Source organism: Lutra lutra, chromosome 11, assembly GCF_902655055.1.
Source record: "Lutra lutra chromosome 11, mLutLut1.2, whole genome shotgun sequence".
In the NCBI taxonomy this organism is placed as follows: domain Eukaryota; kingdom Metazoa; phylum Chordata; class Mammalia; order Carnivora; family Mustelidae; genus Lutra; species Lutra lutra.
In genome coordinates this window covers 2389662-2409443 of record NC_062288.1, presented here as the reverse complement: position 1 = coordinate 2409443, position 19782 = coordinate 2389662, and the positions used below count along the sequence as shown (strand labels likewise).

Sequence of the window (19782 nt, the reverse complement as noted above, 5' to 3'; positions counted from 1 at the left end):
ACATACACTTGTACACTCACATGCACACATCGCATACACACATATGCACAAGCCACATAAAACTCCATGCGCAGGCACTCACCTATGCGCACATGCACACACATCACTCCACATACCCTCAGACTCATACGTTACACTCAAACACACACACACACATCCCACACGTATGCGCACACACAAGCACACACAGAATCATTGATTGTACTAGCTGCGTGTTGTGTGTGTGGTGTGTACTCGAGAAGGAGCTCACGTGCTGGGATGGTGCCCTCCCTGGGTCTGGAGGGGGAAGGAGAGGGCAGGTCCCTACAGGAGCAGGTAGCAGCCATGTTGGGTGCGGCCCTCGCGGTCAGAAACCCCACGGAGACTCTGAGCCTGGTCTAACCTGGTCCCACGTCACTGCTGTGTTTATGAGCTGGGAAGTCAGACAGTTAATGCCACCACAGAACAGTCACGGGGCTGTGAGACCCCACAGCTGACCACACACTGATCACAAAATTGGTTCCCAATTCCTCCTGCTGCTGGGGACAGTCTGGGTGGCTTCACTGCTCGCCCTCTTATCTGTGCTACTAGGCAACCCCCGCCTTTGACCTCGTGGCAGGAGTGGTGCCCGGCCACAGTGGTAAACAAGACAGATGTCTCCTGTGACCTCCTCGGTCATGGTGACAGACGTCCTATGTTTCCGACAGCAGGGTCTCGTCTTGTTTGGACGTTGGGCGAGGGGTTACTACTGCCTCAGAGAGGCTGGTGGGCGAGAGTAGAGCCAGTCCACACAGGCACGGTTGGCGAGTGGATTACATTTCCAAATTCAGACACACTCCATCCTAAACCTTGTCCTAGGAGGACCCAAGGGCACGGAGTCTCACTTTTCCATGTGGGATTTTAATTTGAGGAGGTGCCTCACCGAGGGCACAGAGAGTGTGAGGCCGTCCCAGGAAGACGCTCTAGGCACGGAGAAGCCCCCAGGTCGGTCAGCAGCCTGAGGGACCCGGGGAGAGCACAGACCAGAGTCTACACTGGGTTTTCCTAGGAAAAGCAAAGCAGGCAGAGTAAACAATTCAGGATCAGCTCATTTGAAAATTCTAGTGGGCTTTGAACAGGAGGGGTGGTCTCTAATTGTCTGGTACTGGCCCCGGGGGGATTTAGGGCAGGGGGTCCTGATGTGGTGTGTGAGGCTCAGATCAGGAGGTAGGTGGGGGCTCGGCCTCGGATTGGCTGCCCCGCACAGCCAAGTCGAGTCCCAGGCAAGCGGACAGCAGCAGCCAGGTGAATACTCGGCCCTGATCAAACATGCCCAATAGTCGTTAAAAAAAAAAAAAAAAAAAAAAAGACGAACAGAGAGGAATGAATCTGGAGAAGACGTGTCGGAATGGAGCTCCGGGTGACCGCTGGCCGTGGAGAGAAGGTGCCAGAAGGCCCCAGGAAGTGCAGGTCTGGGGTCTGAGCCTCGTGGAGATGTGGGCGGGAGCAGGGCAGGTTGGGGGCTGGGGTGGGGTGATCCCTGTGCCCTTGCTCTGCCCTCGCCCTCGGTGGGCCCGCACTGGAACATGCATGCTCTGGGAGAGCCACCGTTTTAAGGATGACACTGCCCTGCAGGCTTCGTGAGGCTCTGCTGTGACCACGGCTCGTCTGCTTCGTGAGGCTCCACTGTGACCACGGCTCGTCTGTGGAAGGCCTGGGAGGCCGGCCTGTTAGGGTTTACTGTCCTCGTCCAGCACACACCACACCCAATGGACAGCACTTACGGAACTCAGAAAAGAAGTAGCAAAGGGCAGAGTTCCCTCAGAATGTGCATTCCTGCTCGGACACACTGGGCACGTGTTGCCCTCACATTCATTTTGGTCCAACCTTTAGTACATGATGGATTGCTTCCGCCAACGAGGAGGTGTCCAGCAGGGGAACCGAGGGCCAGGCGCTCGCAGCCAGCAGGTACAGGAGAGGGGCGCTTGCAGGTCCCGGCTCCGGCTCTGCCCTCCCAGTCCCCGGAGGAGCCCACACACCGAGCTGTGTGGACGCATAGGGTGTACCCTCCTTCCTTCTTGTCCAAACATGCAATCGGTCCCTACAGACTGAGCTCGAGGGCTGTTTTTCATACCAAAAACTACCCTGAATGACCCTCCGTAGAGGTTCTGAGATTGTGGGTTTCAGCGATGCCACTGCCAACACAAGTCAGGTATTAGAATGATCGGACGGAGGTGTTAAAGCAGCTTTCAAAAATGTTTGACAACCTATCAGAGAGACTCTTGAAACAAATGAAAAAAAATGAATAAATTAAAATTGTAAACCATCAGCAAGGAAATAAAAATAGCTTATAGGACTCTAATGGAATTATAGAACTTAAATAAGCAATAACAGAAGTAAAAGGTAAGCCTCCCTTCATGAGTCCGTCACACAGCGGAGACAAGAGCAACAGGGTCAGCGAGCCTAGGGACGAATGTTAGGATCGAAGCAGACTGCGGTCTGAGTGGAACCTTGGGGACAGGAGGGCATAACAGACGAGCCCCAGCATCTGGGCCAGAAGGACAGGATGTGGAGAGGGCCCAGGGGACGATTGCATAGAACAGAGGCTGGAAACCTCCCGAATTTTGCAAAAGAGACAAAGTTCTAAAACCTGAAAGCAGAGAAAATCCCAGACTGACAGAATCTGAAGAAATGTGCACCAGGGCACTTCAGAATGAAAATGTGGGGGCGCCTGGGTGGCTCAGTGTGTTAAAACCTCTGCCTTCAGCTCAGGTCATGATCCCAGAGTCCTGGGATCGAGCCCCGCATCGGGCTGTCTCCTCAGCGGGGAGCCTGCTTCCTCCTCTCTCTCTCTCTGCCTGCCTCTCTGCCTACTTGTGACTTCTCTCTCCATCAAATAAATAAATAAAATCTTAAAAAATAAAATAAAATGCTAATAGGTTGAAAGCAACCAAAGATGACCAGCACATCACCTGCAGGGAACAGTGACTGAAAGGGCATCCGATCTCTCATCAAGACCATGAAGGGGAGGAGGAACGAGACACAATACCCTCCTCTAAGTGCTGGAGGGAAACCAGTGTCAGTGTGATTCATGTCCAGGGACCATTCTTCAGGAACGGAAGGGAAAGGGAGTCAATCTCAGGCGGAGGGAACTAAGCCATCAGCAGCCATGTCCTCCAACATGGCTGACGGGCGTCCTTCCAACAGAGGGGACATGGTCCTAGACAGCCCGGGGGAGAGAGTGCAGTGGGCAGTGTGTCCCACAGAACGCCCTCAGGCGCTCACTCAACCCCAGCGATGGTTTCAGTGCCACATTATACCCACGACAAGGATATTTTAAGTGGGGAAGGTAAAGGGAACTAAATAAAGGTGAGTTGTCTACAGTCTCCTTGAAGTGGTAAAACTGTGATATTGGCGGAATATTGTAAGATATGTGCATATCTTACAATCCCCAGGGCAATGACGGTGACCACTCTGTGGAGAGAACTCTCAAAATCATCACGAATAAGTCAAGATGGAATCCTACAAGCATTAAGTGACTCACCGGAGGCGAAGGAAAAACAGTGAGGAAGGATAAGGAGAGAAAAGAGACAATAAAATGTGGGACTTCCACACTATCATATCAAAACTTCACTGAAAACGTAAATGGTCTAAATATACCAACTGAAGGGCAGGGTATATTCAATGAGAGCAGAAAACCACCACATAAAAGATCTCACCTGCAGGCTCCTTAAATTCTCTCACTTCTAACTTAGCAACAGAGGTCACTGGAAAGTGACACAAGGAAGGACATAGACCATACAAACATTAATCTGGAAAAAGCAGGGGTGACTCCGTGTAGACCTGACACATAAGAAAGTGACTGAGACCAAGCAGACATCACATTTTGTTGTAAGAGTGTAATGCACCAGGGAGACGCAGTGGTCGGAACGTGTACACACCAACCACCTGAGCCTCCCACCCAGGGAGCAAAGCTGACAGACGTAGCAGCAGAAAGAGATGAGTCCACAGCTGGGGTATCTTTAACAAAGCCACCAGCAAGAAGGTAGGGGAGTTGAACACATTATTAGGATGTAAGTGACCTACAGAACACTCCACGAACTCCACAGAACCCCTCCACTCCAGGGGTTACCACGGCAGACCATATCTGGAGCCATTAAATAAATCTCAATACACTTAAAATAACTGAAATCCTGCATTATGTGTTTTCTGACCAAACTAGAAATCAATAGCAAACAAGAAAACCTCTGAACATATAGAAATTAAACCATGCTCTTTTAAATAATCCATGGGTCACAGAAATATGAAAAATAATTAAAAATACATAGAGTTGAGAGGCACCTGGGTGGCTCAGTCAGTTAAGCATCCAACTCTTGATTCTGGCTCATGTCGTGATCTCGGGGTCGTGAGACTCAGCCTCGAGTTGGGCTCTGCACTCAGTGGAGAGTCTGCTTGGGATTCTCTCTCTCCCCCTTTCTCTGCCCCTCCCGTTCATTCTTTCTGTCTTTCATAAGCACATAAGTAAATAGTTGGATGCAAATGAAGCCACACACATCAAAATTTGTGGAATAAAGGGCATTATTGACAGATAAATTTATAGCATTAAATGCTTACATAAGAAATGAGGAAAGTCTCAAATTAATAATCAAAGTTCTTACTGGAAAGAGAAGAACAAAATAAACCAAAAGTAAGCAGAAGGATGGAAATAATAAAAATAAGAGCAGAGATTAATAAATTTTTAAAACAGAAATAATCAGTGAAGGAAAGAGCTTGTTCTTTAATAATATCAACAAAATAGACAGATCTCTAACATAGGTGATAAAGCAGAAAGAGAAAAGCCATGGATTGCTGAAATCAGGAATGAAAGAAGGCTTTTATGAGAGACCATGTAGACATACTGGAGGAACACTGTGATGGGCTCCATACTTCAAGTATAATTAAAGACAAGCTCTCGAGATTCACACAAAGAGGAAGAGATAAATGGAAAATGCCTACATCTATTAAAATTAAATAGGCAATTAATACATGTTTAAGAAGCACTAGCATCATGTCATTTCATTTGTGAATCCTCCCAAAGATTTGAGGAAGCTATGATATGAATTCTGCGCAGTTGCTTCCAGAAAGTAAAAGGAGACAAAACACTGTCTCATTCTATGAGGACAGCTTTATCTTAATCCCAACCCAAGATAAAGACATTACAAAAATATAAAACAGCAGACCAAAGTTTCTCATAAACATAGATTAATAAAATCAAAACATTAGCAAATTAAATGCAACAATGTATAAAAAGAGTTACACATCATGACCAAATGGGATTTATTCCAAGCCTGTAAGTCTGGTTCAACATTAGGAAGAGTTACTGTAATCCTACAGGTCAATGAAAGAAACAGAAATCACATGATCCTATCTGCCAATGTGGAAAGAGTATTTGACAAAATCTAAAATCCATTCATAGTGAAAACTGTCAGCAGGGAAGTCTTGGTTGTTGGCAGGGGTACCTCAACTCGATAAAGAGTGCTTTCCAAAATGCTACAGCGAACATCACACTTAATTCCAAAGATCCAAGCCTTCTCCTTAAGACTGGAAACAAAATGGCAACACCTACTCTCATCACCCTTCCTCAGTATCGTACTGGATATCCTCATCACTGCAATAAGGTGAGAAAAACGGATCTTTATTTGCAGATGGCATGATTGTCTGAGTAGAAAGATCACAAAAACTCTAGAAAAATCCTTGCAGAACTAATGAGTGAATTTGGCAAGGTTGCAGGATACCAGATAAACATAAGAAAACCCACGGCATTTCTATACACTAGCAATGAACATATGGTGCTGAGATTTTAAAAATGTAATCACATTTATAATCACACAAAAAAGAGAGGAATACTTAGAAGCAAACCACAAAGTAGTAAGGAAAGAAATCAAAGAACATCCGAGTAAATACTTGTTGACTAGAAGACTCAACATAGTGAAGATGTAAATTCCACCCCAAAATGACCTATGGACAATGTTATTCCTATAAAAGTCCAGTAAGGGCTTTCGTAGACAGAGATAAGCGATCTATTTTATATTGAGAGCCACAGGCAAGCCTGACAGGGGAGACATAAGTGGGAGATTCACTGCTCTCAGTATTAAGCCCGACTCTCCACTTTAGACAGTGTGGTGTTGGGGAGCAATGGTGGGGAGCAGGGCACAAAGGAGAAGTGTTTTCGGGTAGAGAGATCAGAGGAGTTACAGGATAGGTGTGGCAAATCCAGGTGTGACCAAGTGTGGAATATAGCTAGGAGGTGGTAAGATGAAGGGGTCCTGTTAGAGTAGCTCCAAAGATCAGAGCAGAAGAATAAAAATGTACCCTTGGGAGAAACTAGCAAAGGTGTAATACGCAGGACCTCTCTGCATTACGTCTAAAACTGCCTGTGAGTCTAAATCTTCACTATATAAATTTTAATTAAATGATTACCACTCGATCCTAATGTGCAGGCACTAACTAGATCCTGAAGCTGACACGACCTAGCACGACATTCTGCCTTTATCAGATGACTCGGACCTTCCTCCTCGCTCTGCCGCTTGCCGCTCAGTTTCCCAAGTCCTGGCTCAGAGGTGGGCATCAAAGACTTGCAGGTCTGCAGGTGCACAGCTTCTCTCCACCTCTGCTTCTACCTGAAGGTTCATTCCTCCCTGGTGAGTCTGCAAGTCCTCCAAAGTCCCACCCCAGAGAGTATCTCCTCTATACCCTCATTTTGAATGCCTGGAAGGAATTCAGTGCTCTCCTTCAGCTAATGGGAACTATTTGGTGAGTGGTTCTTATTGCATTTGATGCTGTTCTTGTCCTGTAGACAACACTGAATTCCAGTCCAAGAAACACCCTGTCCGCTGGACAGGCACTCAACTCAGCTGGTAATTTAGATGTGGAGAATAAGTAACACAAGAAGATATGCTCAGAAGACCAAGAGAGCCACACAAGCTTCTTGCCATCAGTATAGAGGCTTGGGGAAGGCTGATGAGAATATTCCAGACCCTAATGCAACAGGGTCCAATTACTTATCAATGTGACTTCCTCTCCGTCTTTCCTAAGGAGTCCCTCAAAAACATGGCTCTTCACTTTTTCATCTTGGTACCAGCAATGCTTACAATCTTTCCTGGAACCTGGTAGAATTCCTGGAGGACTGAAGCGTATTTGTTGAGGCAACGTGAAACCATTGGTAACTGGACATTTCAGAACAACTACATGGTGGTCAATGTCAACGTCTGGTGCCATTGCCATTGGGTGTCCAGGCAAGATTTAGATTCTGGTTCTCAGTCTCTGCCTGACTCCCAGGATCCTCAAGATCGGCACCTCCAGTGTTGATACCTCTACTGTGGGGGACTGCTTACTCCTACCCTCCTCCCATAAAATCCTTTAAGACCTTCTAGTAGGTTCTGGGTTTTCTGCCTGGGGCTACACAACTCCATCCCAGCTTTCTTTGGTATAACAGCCTTTAAACTATTTTAAGAAAACTATCTGGATCTTCTTCCTGACCAGGCTGTGCTGTATGCCCATCATCATTGTTTATAGGGGCAAAAAAGGAAAACAAACTAAAACAAAAATAAAACATCGAGGCTTTATTTTTTGATGTAGGTCCAAGTTACAAAGTACATTGGAAGTGATTATTGTTATGAATCCATTTCCAGGGAATTCCTGCTAAGTGGCAAGACTGTCACTCAGCAATGACATTTTTGGTGGCTAAGTAATTGAACTTTCTTGCACAGAGCCAAAACAGTTTTATATTATCTTACTTTCCCCTTCTATGGTGTGACCCTAGGTCCCAGAGCTGAACTGCGGCAGTGTTCCTTGTTCCTGTGCTACTTGTGTTGGGGAAAACCTCCAAAGATAACGGGACCCATTCCTGCACTTTACAAATGAGGATGATAAATTCCAGCACGCTTGAATGTCTCGGGGCAACTGTAGGAAGGCTCTGCTGGTCATTTATGATACTGAATCACATGCTCATTTATCTTCTCCTCAAAAACGAGTTCATTCTGAGTCTGCATACATAATTGAAAACAATTAAATGACATGGGAAATGGTCCTCGAAATGCTATTTTCTCAATTGTCTTGGGTATGTTGAGGTAGCGAATTTTCAGGTTTATGCTATGAGAGCTCAGGATGGAAAAGCCGTGTGGAAAGCTACGTAAGCTTTCTGACTGGGGCGATTTTTCAAGGCTCCTGGGCTGCCCGCTATCTCGCTGTTGCCTTTCGTGAAAAACACCGCTGAGTCACTCAAGTCAGAGGGACTCCCGTTATCTGTTTGTAACGAAGTGAAGCACTTCGGGCCATGTGGTTACTTGCCTTTTTGTTGGTCTGCTTTATTTTTAGCTTGTTTACTTTAGTCAGAATTAGAGAGTCTGTACTTACCTTAAAAACTCAAACAAAGTTTCATCTTCATGATATAATTTGTACCTAATCAAAATATACTAGGCTGAAATTCCTACTGACTAATAAAGCAAAAACAATGGAAACTTGTTTGGAAATGTTACTATGGAAACAGAGAAAAACGAATTCTTCCCAAATCCTTAGTTTGCTGGATTCATCCTTTCTCCGGGGGCCAGATGGCCCCTCATCCCTTGGGACGTCCTGCATTCAGCGCACTGTTTTTCAGGGTCCCAGCCCGGTCAGGTGTTTCTGTTCTCCCGGAGGTCCTGTGCCCTCCACTCCACAGGCCGGGGGCCCAATAGGAGCTCCGTGACCCAGCTCCTCCTGGCCGTCCCAGCAGTCTCGAGTTACCTCCGAGTGAGGACATGACCTTAGTCTGACCATGCTCCACGGGCTTTCACTAACTCAAAGTTGTTCATGATGAAAATGTGGGAAGAGCACAGACTTCACTTAAAAATGAAATTAAGTTAAAGTAACCATTTTAATCTTGAGGTCAGACATCACAGTGGCCACATTTCTGAGCTACACTCTCTGCAGAGGGGCCATTTCCACAGTGCTGGTCTGCCTGTCTGCTCAGGCTCACTCACCACCAAGTACCAATGGAGAGGGCTCTCCCAGCCCTGCCCTGCACTCATTCTCAAGGGTTCCTAATTCTCCTCTCTGACTTATTTCACTTAGCATCACACTCTCTAGCTTCATCCATGATGTCGCAGACGGTGAGAGCTCATTCTTCGTGATTCCATATTATTCTGCATATACACTGCATCTTTATCCGTTCATCTCTTAATGGACATCTGGGCTCTTTCCATACCAACCATAGTAGCTATGGTTGGTAACGCAGCTGAAAAGGCAGGGGTGCATATTCTTTCCAAATTAAATATTTTTGTATTTGGGGGTAAATACCCAGCAGTGCAATTCCCAGATTGTAGAGTAATTCTATTTTAAATGTTTTGAGGACCCGTCATACTGTTCTCCCCAGTGGCTGCACCAGCTTGCATTCCCACCAACGGTGCACGAGCGGTCCCCTTTCTCCACATCGTCACCAGCACCTGTTGTGTCCTGTCTTGTTGACTGTAGGCACTCTGACGGGTGTGAGGTGGGATCTCACTGTGATTTTGATCTGCGTCTCCCTGACGATGAGTGACCTTGAGCATCTTTTCGTGTGTCTGTCAGCCGTCTGGGTGTCTTCTTTGGGAAAATATCTGTTCATGCCTTCTGCCTATTTTTAAGTTGGATTATTTGGTTTGGGGCTGTTGACTTGTATAAGTTCTTTATAGATTCTGGATTCTAACCCTGTATCAGATATGTCATTTGCAAATATCTTCTCCCCTTCAGTAGGCTGCCTTTTAGTTTTGTTGACTGTTTTCTTCTCTGTGCAGAAGTTTTTTATTTTGATGTAGTCCCAATAGTTTATTTTGGCTTTTGTTTTCCATGCCTATGGAGACATATCTAGAAAAATACTGCTATGGCTGATGTCAGAGAAATTATTGCTGTGTTCTCTTCTAGGATTTTTATGGTTTCAGGCTTCACTTTAGATCTTCAATCCATTTTTAAGTTTATTTCACCCATATGTGTTATTTAAGAAACAAACAACAGCAACAACAAAAAATCAAACAGGGAGAGAGAGAGAGAGAGACAAACCAAGAAACAGACTCTTCATTATAGACAACACAGTGCTGGTCATCAGAGGGGAGATGGGTGGGAGATGGGGAAACAGGTAGTAGGGATGAAGGAGGGCACCTGTCGTGATGAGCACTGCGTGTTGTAAGGGAGTGTGATTCCATCTATACAGGATGCCCAGAAGAAGCCAGTCGACAGAAACAGAAATAGACAAGCAGTTGCCTGGGGCTGTGAGGGGGGGAGGGGAGTGACAGCTAGTAGGTACAGTGTATCTTTTTGGGGTGACGAAAGTGTTCTCAAGGGTTCCTGGGTGGCTCAGGGGTTAAGCCTCTGCCTTCGGCTCAGGTCATGATCTCAGAGTCCTGGGATCGAGTCCCGCTTCAGGCTCTCTGCTCAGCAGGAAGCCTGCTTCCCCCTCTCTCTCTGCCTGCCTCTCTGCCCACTTGTGATCTCTCTGTCAAATAAATAAATAAAATCTTTAAAAAAAAAAAAAAAGAAGAAAGTGTTCTCAAGTTGATCATGGCCACAGCTGCCCAGCTCCAAATATACCAGTGTTGTACCAACGTGTTCCCACTGAATTGTACGTGGTGTGGCTGAGGCGTACCAGACGTGAACCACATCTCAGAAAGCTGTTGTAAAAACAGGAAGGCTCCAAATTTTGGAATGCAGTCATGGTTGCTAGAAACAGAGGCTTCGTGGCCGGCATTCATCTCCGATGCTCAGAACCCTATGAGAACTGTAGGGAGAAATGGCTAGTGTGTGGTCATCAGGAAGACGGAATGGTAGCACTTCATGTGTCTGTGTGTCTGTTTGTTTCTGCATCAAAACAACACTCTGGGAGCCTGAGTCTTGCTGACAGAGGAGAGAAGAGGAGCCTCTGTGGCAGGTGGAAGGTCCTGGACCAGGACTGAGCACCAGCAACCAGCTCCGCCTCTTACCTGACAGTGCGACCCTAAGCGAGGGTGGAAACCTGCTCGGGGCTCTGACCATACACTGAGAAGACTGCACACGCTCCCAAAGCCAGCATCGTGGGCGTGGGACCGTGGTACCGCGGGCTGTCGGTACTTCCCGAGATGGGCTGACACAGTGTTGATATTTTGTTGCACATGTTCTGGTTTTCACGGCGCCCAGTGAGCCCAGACGCGCTGTGCTTAAAGGGCTGAACACTGTCATGTGAATCACATGCTTCATCCTTCATTCGAGTTCACTGTTAAAAAAAAAATGCTGGCTTCCTGCCCACTTCTGTTTCCATAACCGACATTCCTTCACATACGATGTAGAGAAGAGAGCATCTGAGCACCCTGGCTCCCCGCCGCTGATGGCAAACGACACGTACAAGACCACCAGCTGTTCATTTACTGTCATGGTGTTTGTGAGAGAGCTCCCCACCGCACGCTTTTCCGAGAGGCTCTCCTAGAGGGAAATTCGGACAAATTGTTCTCTGGTCTGAAAGTACAAGGGTGACAGTTCTCTTGGCTCAAGGCTCAGCTAAAAGATCGAGAAAAGTGGCTTCCCTGGACCCTGAGGGCACCCATGGCACAGACAGTGGCATGCATCCGAGTCAGCCCTGAACCCTGTTACTTGGGCTTCATGACGGAAGGTGGGAGCAGGACTCGGAGGGACAGGAGCTCTGGGGTCCTGTGCTCCAACAGGCCCACACCCATTTCTTAGCCTCAAGAGGAGGTTTCGGCAAAGGGCAAATACCTTTTGCACGTAACAGATTTGTGAATGCATAATTGACAGTAATGGAAAACATCTCTGTCCTTGATCTGAAATTGCTTAGTATTAGTCCTAGAAATCCCAGCAACGCATTGGTTTCATCTTGCATTTCTCAAAAAGTGGAAACTGTACTCTCCCGAAATTTGGAAGGTCCACTCAAATTTTATCTACTTAGATACACAAGTAATTATAAATCCTTCTTTACCCTTTGAGAGGCAGTTTATTTTATTTTATTCTACTTTATTTTAACTTGTCTTTCCTGTATTTCTAATAATTAACCCAGAAAGAAAGCAACGTACTCTTGTTTACAAGTAGCCTCAAGCTTTTCTTCTGAGGTTAACTCTTCCATTTCTAAGCATGAGGACATTATGCTGGTTTCCTCCAGCTTTCCCTAAGCTCACTGCTGCTGGGGTCCAGGGTGCTTAGAGTCGAAGGTCTATGCAGTAGAGATGGGGGCTCCTCCCAGACAGCAGGGGCTTAGCCGGCCCTGTCTGCTCACCCTGGCCAGAAGCTCGGCTCTGGGTCCCACGCAGGCCCCATGTGAATACATCCATTGGGGGCCCAGAGCCTGCATGAGGCCCCAGGCAGTGCCCACAGTCGGCATGGGATGGCACGCACTGGCTGGAGTGGACGCCGACTCACTCACACCTGTGGACGGGACTCAGAATCACTTCATTGATGAATCCCCCTTGCTCTCCAGAAACTTACAAAAATCCTACTTAATATACACAGTTAAACACCAGGGCCTTTCTTTAGCTCATTTACTGACTCTCATGCCACATTCGAGTTTGGCTTAGGCAGGGCCCAGGCCTTGTTCGTGGCCTTCGGGCTCACGTGGCCATGGTTTGGGGTTGTTTTCTCGTGTTTCATGAGCAGAACGTGGGTTCTGCTTTCAAACCTAGTGGGGGCCCCTATGTGCTCCCATGCCTTTGTCAACCTGATGGAGGGGCCGGTTCTCAGCAAACATGCCTTCCCTGCCCCTGCTCCATCACTCACTGCCCGGTGCCAGCCTGTCATCACTGTGATTGTCATTGTTGTAGTGTTATGTGCTCTAATGATGACTCGGGAGGCCCGCGCGTGTTTCTCCGTGGTCTTCCGACAGCCTGATTTATCCCGATCCTCCCCTAGTTCACACTGGCTTGCCGGGATTCGCAAAGACAAGAGGGGCATTTGCTCCCTGATTCCCTCCTCCTCCCCCTTCTGTCTCCCAAACCTCATTCCGCTTTGCCATCTGAAGTGTCTGGTGCCACTGTGACCTCACGTATTAGTCTCAGGTGACAGACACACCCCGTTGTGAAACAAACCAGGAGTCGTGTCACTTCCTCTCTCTCAGTCACGCTCCCAAACTTGAATTAGACGATGCATTTCTCCATGGGTAAGTCTGCTGGCGCTTCCCTTCTGTCCATCAGCCACAATTCCCACATGTGTCTGAGTCCTGGAGCTGCAGCTGAGTAAGCCGCGGGCTCGCTTTCCCATCTTTGTTGTGGTTTCTGCCTTCTAGCTTGGGTGCAGGAAGTTAATCCTCTTGCATTTCCTCTTTTTTTTTTTTTTTTTTTTTTCAGGAAGGGCTCAGGAGTTCTGGGATGCCTGAATTCTCTCCTGCTTGCAGATGTGCAGAATGCTCGGGGAGTCTCTGTTGTCCGTCCACCAAATCTGAAGGTATCCGGGGAAGGCCGTGGCCACTGTTGCTATCCCCGTAGATGACATCACCTTTCCAGATGGTCATGTAAGTTTTTTGTGTCTGAGTAGGGATTCTGGAACATCCATCCTTCTTGGTTCATGAAGGTCAGTCAGATCATGTCAGTGGCCATACAGCATTCTAGAATGACAGTTTTTACTGAGAAATCACGGGAAGCCCTGGGAAGGTTTGGAGCCGAGTGGGACTTCACCCAGCGGCGGCATCTGACCCAGGTTCAGACTCCCTCTAGTCTTGATTCACATCCAGCTCAAACCCAAGGGTTCTGATCTGCACTCGGGACAGTAGGAGCTCATCATGCAGGTCTTATGGACATTCTCAGTAGCACGATGGATGGTGGCAGTGGTCTCCATACGACTCGCTTGCCTTGAACTTTATATCTTGAAACGATTATAGGTGACAAGAAATTGTGAAAAAATGTACAAGGAGGTCCTGTGGTTGTTCCCTTCAGCCACTCTCTCTCTGTGGAATCATCATGCGTAACTTGAGTGCAATGTCAAGAATGCACCCCCGAGATTGTCCACGTGGCAGGGCGTGGCTCTACTGGGAGTGGGATCCTCGGTGTGGGCGCACCACAAGGGCCCCTTCGCCATTCCTGCTGAGGGACATCAGGCTGCTTCCGTTCTCAGCTGCAGTGAAGCCAGCTGCTGTGGACACTGAGTGTGGTCCTTTGGGTGAACCTGAGCTCAAGTGTCTCTGGGTTGAAGGCTCAGGACTGTAGTCATGGGGCTGCATGGTGACCACACGTGCAGTTCTATAAGAAACTGCCAAATTTTCCCAGACGTTCATGTGTTCTTGGTCTTCAAGGAATTGGTCCTTGTTTTGGGACATTTTGGGAAGTGTAGATGGTGGGTCTGTGGCTGTGCAAGGTCTGTGAGGTTCCCCGAGCCCTTCTGCTTTCGGGGATGCCCATCTTTTCTCCTTCTCTTATTTGCAATCTTGCTACAGATGTAGAAATTTTATTGAATTTTGTTTGTTTGGGAGGGAAGAATCAGACTTTTCTTTCACAGATTCTCTCTACAGTTTCCCAGTTTTCAATGCTGTCGGTCTCTGGTCTTCATTGTTTCCTCCTTCTGCTCAGTGAGTGTGTCTGCTCCTCTCTTTCTTGTTGCTTAACATAAAAACTTCGCTTATTAGCTTAGAGCATTTGCTGATTTCCTGTAAGCACAAATGACACTCATCTGCCTTTCAGTACTGCTTTAACTGTGTGTCACATATGTTTTCTTTTTAAAAAAAATATTTATTTTAGAGAGAGAGAGAGAGAGAGAGCACAAGCAGGGGGAGGGGCAGGCAGAGGGAGAGGGAGAAGCAGACTACCTGGCTGAGTGTGGAACCCAATGTGGGACTTGATCCTAGGACCCCGGGATCATGACCTGAGCCAAAACAAGAGTAGGACACTCAACTGACTGCACCACCCAGGCTCCCCACACATGTTCTCTGTATCCTATTTCAATTTTTTAAAATTCCCTTTGACATTACCCCCATGATCTGTAGGTTACTCAGACACATGTTGTTTAGTGTCAAGGGTTTGGGAGATTTTCTTGGCATCTTCTCAGTGATTCTATTTTGGATCCCCTGTGGTCAGAGAAGGGACCTGTGTTATGCCAATGATTTTAAGTGTGATGAGTTTTGTTGTATGTCCACAGCTATGGGCTATCACCGGGGATGTCCTCAGGGTTCCTGAGTGGGGGAGAAGAGCCCGTCCTGTGGCTGCTGGGTGTCCCTCAGATGCCGTCGGTCACTGGCTTGTCCCACGTCTGTGCTCATGCATTTGTCTGCTTCATTCATCAAGGATGATTCTGCCTCCCCAGGTCAGACGAGACCCCTCTGTCTCCTCACCCTTCACAGGACCTTTGCTGCTTCACATGGTTTCTTGCAAGATTTCCCTCCTTTCGATTTCCAGAATGTTAATTATGAGGTACCTTTGCATGTTTTTCTTTTGATTTTTCCCCATTTAGGGTCTGTTCAGCTACTTGGATATGTAGGTTCATGTCTTTTGTCAAACTGGGACGTTGTCAGACATTATTCTGTCTTTGTGGGACCCCCCCAAAGTGCAAATGTTCTGTCTTTGGTTATTGGCCCAAGTTCCCTGAGTTTCTGTTCACTTATTTTCAGCCTCTTTTCTCCCTGGGTTCAGAGTGGGTGAGTTCTGTCGGTCCGTCCTCAAGGAATCAGCTCTGTCCTCTGTCATCTCTGCTCTCCTACTGAGCCTACCCTGCAAATCTTATTTTATTTTATTTTTCATCATTGTACTTTTCAGTTCTACAATTTTATTATGTTCTTTTTATGAGTTCTACTTTTCTGCTGAGATTTCCTATTCTTACACATTTTCTTATGATAATTCATAATTCTCAGGTGATTCTGGCCTCTGATTTGTCTTGGCATCAACTGAGGGCTTTTTCTCATTCAAGATGCGCTTTCCTTGGTTCTTGGGCTGATGGGTAACTTCCTGCTGTGTTCTCATTGTTTGGTCTACAATGTTAGGGGGCTCCAGGCTCTACAGAACTTTTCACCTTGGCAGGACTAAACCCCTTCTTAGATTTAGGGGAGGGGAGTACTTGGTCTGCATTCATGGGATCTGGTTCCATTGGAAGTTTGCTTTTCAGGGTTCCTCTGTCACTTTGGTCTGATCCATTCCTCTGGCGGCCCAGAGGCTCCCACTCCTCCCTTCTGGCATCACCTGTGGAGCCACAGAGGGTTTCCACAGGTTGAGATTCTGATGTCTTTCAGTTGGGGCAGGCTGGAAGTTGTCTTTGAGTGAGATTGGGGGTGTAAGGTCTTTGGAAAGAGACTTCTCAGGCTGTCTGCTTGTTGTGGCTGTGGGCCTTTTGCTGGGTCCACCTATGTGACTGGGGGTTCTGGTCAGGGAGAGGGACCCCAGGTCTGTGGAGACAAAGAGTTCTCCAGGATGGAGTACTTGCTCTAGGCAGATCCCACTGGGAACCCAGAAGGGAAATGTCAGGCCCAGTGGGGAAGGGGAGTACCTTCTCTGCTCACTTACTCCTAATGGGGCTCCCAATCCACCCCTCACCACAGTGTCAGTCTGTCCTTGTATGGTATGAGGGGTGTGGATTCCATCCACAAGGAACAAGGTTCCAGGGCAGTCCTTTGTTGTGGTGTTGAGGGACAGAAAATGCCAAGTTATTCTTGGTCTTCTTGGTCTGGGTAAAAGGACACAGACTGTCTACTGCTGAGCTCGTCCTCCAGTTCTGGGGCCCCACACCAGCTGTCCTCTTTCTTAAGACCTTGCCAAGTTCCCCTTTGGCTGTAATGGTGCCATCTGTAGGGTTTCTAGTCCTGTAGAATGGAACATGCAGGGGAAACAGGTCTATGCTGTCCTGTCTGGACTATCATCCCCTCATCCCACAAGTTTTGATGGGTTTTATTCATTTACAATCAGTTCTACATATAAATTTCCTTTGAGACTTCTTTTTGACCCATGGGTTAGCTAGAAGTGTGTAATTTATTTTCCATGTTGTTTGGAATATTTTGCTATTGCCTTTCTGCTGTTGACTTCCAGAGTTTGATTCCACTGTGGTGAGAAAGCACGCCCTGTGTGGTCTCAGTTCTTTTAAATTTATTTTTTATTTATTTTTGTAATTTATTTTTTATTGTTGTTGTCGTCTTTCATGACCAGGATTTGGTCTGTATTGGTCAATTTGCCACGTGGGCTTGAAAAGAGTGTATATCCTGCTGTTCTCTGCATATCCATCCAATTCTGTGGGCTCATGGTGGCAATCTGTTCTCTACCTTGGCTAATTTTCTCTGTTCATTGTATCAATGGCCGAGGGTAGGGTGTTTAAATCTCCAAACATCATTCTGATTTTGTTTCTTTCTATTTTTAGCTGCATCCACTTTTGCTTCACGGGCCTTGATGGTCTTGAACAGAGGTCTTTCATGGGAGGATGGAAAGAGTCAGTCACAACAAGTGTGATGAAAGATCCTTCTAGAACACGGTCAGCGGAGGAGGGAGGGGATTCTGAGAGTTCAAAGCAAAGGTCCTATACATTTACCTCCACATTCTTGTCCATGAATATAAAAATGCATTTGATAAAAATCATTACCAGAATCCATACCACATATTAGTAATCAAATTTAACTCTACACAAATGAAACACTGGCTTAGGAGTAAATGGGGAAGATGCGAAGACACATGGAACTCTATTTTAAGATTTGTATTTAATTGTTGAATTTTAATACAAATTCATCAGAGGCTAATGAATCAAATTAGTTTTAATTTTCCTCTCCAGCAGAGTAAGTCTGTCGGATGGCTCAGCTGGAGGGTTGATGTTCGGTAGTAGTCTAAGCTCCTTCTGGCCTTATCGGGGCTTTTCCGATGGACCTCCTCACCCACCTGATGGTCTAACACAGACACTCACGGAATTGTTTCCACTTTGTAGCCTGGGAGAAGGAGGATCGCCAGCCAAGAGTGGGAAAGACGTGTTCTAAGAATGTTATGCACATGGAACAAAAGAAAAGTGAATTCCTGCCAAAAAATAATGACATACAAATTTAGTTGGACTCAAATGATTTAAGTGCAAAATGCAAAACTCTGAAACACATTTTTTTAAACTCTGAAACACTTAGAAAGATACATGGGAGGATATCTTTATGGATCATAAATCAAGGAAGGATTTATAAAATAATACCCCCAAAATTGCTAAGAATAAAATAAAAGATTGATTCAACTATATTCAAATTAAGAACATTTGTTCATCAAAAAACACTGAGAGGCAAGTAAAAAGAGAATGAAAGAAAAAAAGAACACCAAAATTTCACATACAAAATATATTAAAAGACAAAAACAGAAACAAGAACTCCTAATTAGCAAGAGAGGAAGAAAAACACAAATAACCTTGTTTTTTAAAATTTGCAAAATATAGGAATAAGGATTTTCCATACGGAATATAAATGGGACAGAAACACATTAAAAGAAATGCAGATTTTTATAAATAGTTAAATAATAGCAAGTGTTGGGGTGCCCAAAGATCTAAGGCATTTCTGTGCCCCCAGACGACAACGACATCATCACATCCACCCAGGGGCTTTGGACGTGGTGATTCTGTCCTTAAATCTGGCTGGTGGAGGAATAAAGCTCGTGTCTACCAGTGTCTTGTAAACAAACTCCAGGTAGTCGTCCCCAATTTTATTTTTTTCAGGTTGCCCATTTTAAGTTTTAAAATGACCCAGAAATCCTCAGAATAGCCCAACACCGTCCACATGTGTTTCACCCGGATTTGACTGTCCTCCACATCTGGCCACCTGTGTTTCATCTAACTCATTTTCCTCCTTTTTATTCTTATTTATTTATGTATTTGCTGGACTTTCAAGTCCATGCCAGGTGTCGTGCGATTAAAAGCATAATTTCTTCAGGAATGAAGTAATGGAAACAACTCTATTGGCCATCCATGGAAACTGCTGAGTTAAACTAAGGTCTTCCACCCAACAAAATATTACACACCATGAAAATGAAGGGACTGTAGCCGTCCTTGGCTACAGCACTAACACGGCTTATAATTAGAACATGAACCACGAAAAAGGAAGTTGGGGTGTATAACATATAGTGTGATACCATTTTCTGAAAACCTACTACAACTGGGAGAGAAGATGACAAGACACCCAAAGGTCACAGTGGTCGTTGCTTCTGCAGGGGACTCGGGGGACGAGGCTGAGATGCTCTTAATTCTGAAGGTGGTGGCCAGCTTTATAGGCATTGAGGACATTGCTATAAAATTAACTTCCAAGTGGCTGCTACTAGGGGAGGATATGAGCCCAATTGTAATATGGACAAATATTGGTTCCATTAGGATATGAGTGTAGGAAAGTAACACAAAAAAGACCATGTGCATAAATGATGATAAACTATAAATTTTTGCATTAAAAATATTTTAATACTCCCCAAATCATCCATATATAACCACAATGGAATTCTGATGGAATATGTAATTATTTAACATGATGGTAGCATTCATCTGGGAGCAGAAAATATTAAATTATCCCTGAAAATATTCTTAAAAATCAATGGTGATGGGGCACCTGGGAGGCTCAGTCTGTTAAGTGTTTGCCCTAGGCTCAAGTCATGATCCCGGGGTCCTGGGATAGAGCCCCGCTGAGCAGTGAGCCTGCTTCTGCCTCTCCCTCTGTCCCTTCCCCCCTGCTCGTGTTCTCACTCTCAAATTGAAAAAAAAAAAAATCTTTAATAAAAACATCAATGGTGAGCTTACCATTTTAGATGATAAGATGCATCATAAAATTATAACTAAAAGACTGGTACAGACACAGCCCAGCAGAGAGGCAGATAAATGGGAAAAGGAAGTGATTTTGAGGAAACAGACTAGTTTTTGTTTAACAATGTTAAATATAAATGGGGAATATAA

The 19782-nt window shown here is 45.9% G+C and overlaps 1 long non-coding RNA gene across 2 annotated transcripts; it reads left to right on the top strand.

Moving 5' to 3' along the window:
• The first annotated feature begins 3914 nt into the window (after positions 1 to 3914).
• On the top strand, positions 3915 to 17539 carry LOC125081288 (uncharacterized). 2 transcript variants are annotated; one of them, XR_007121632.1, is made up of 3 exons: positions 3915 to 4031; positions 6624 to 6750; positions 17251 to 17539. It is a non-coding gene; the product is annotated as an uncharacterized LOC125081288 (long non-coding RNA). The 2 variants fall into 2 exon arrangements; XR_007121633.1 differs by having other exon boundaries at positions 3923 to 4003.
• The last annotated feature ends 2243 nt before the right edge of the window (positions 17540 to 19782 follow it).